Here is a 743-nt window from a genome sequence, read left to right as displayed (position 1 = left end):
ACCTGGAGCACGTGGTGGCTAGCCACTGCTTCCTCCCAGGGAAACTCTCATCTCCAACAGTGGAAGTGCAACATTCACATTTCATTCAACAACATATATGCATTTATACATAGCCATAATCATGGCTCCGCCGTAACATGGCAATAATCTAGCCATCCGACTCACGGTTAAATCCATAACCAGCCAACATTCATAGCATACACAGCTATTCCGGCTCATGGTTCAATCCAGAACCAGCCAATTCACAAATAATCACGGCCCTTCGGCCAATGGCATAACAAGCACTTCCACCACCATCCTCCGCATCTCACATAATCATCTTGATCCTCATTGATCATTCATATTTCCCTTGCTTCACTCGCAAGTTATCACATTCACTAGCCCCTTTTTAATAGCTAGGCATGCCATAACGATTTAAGACATAAATGGTGAGATCGGAGGCTTAGAAGTATGAGATTTGGCTTTTAAAACTCAAAAATCAACTTTGGGATGAAAACAGGGCCGCGCGTACGCGCCCTCCACGCGCACGCGCGGATGGCCTCAAAAACTCATCGACGCGTATGCGTCATGCACGCTAACGCGTGGATTAAAGAATACCCAAGCGACGTGCACGCGTCAGCCACGCGTACGCGTGGGTGCTCTCGTGCCCTAGGCACAAAGCTGGCACAGTTCTGGCATAACTCTCTGGCAAAATGGCTGGGCATTGGGTGCAGCACAATCGGCGCGCCCGCGCACATCACGCG

Source organism: Arachis duranensis, chromosome 10 (genome assembly GCF_000817695.3).
Source record: "Arachis duranensis cultivar V14167 chromosome 10, aradu.V14167.gnm2.J7QH, whole genome shotgun sequence".
Taxonomy (NCBI): domain Eukaryota; kingdom Viridiplantae; phylum Streptophyta; class Magnoliopsida; order Fabales; family Fabaceae; genus Arachis; species Arachis duranensis.
Note: the sequence above shows the minus strand (reverse complement) of the source record.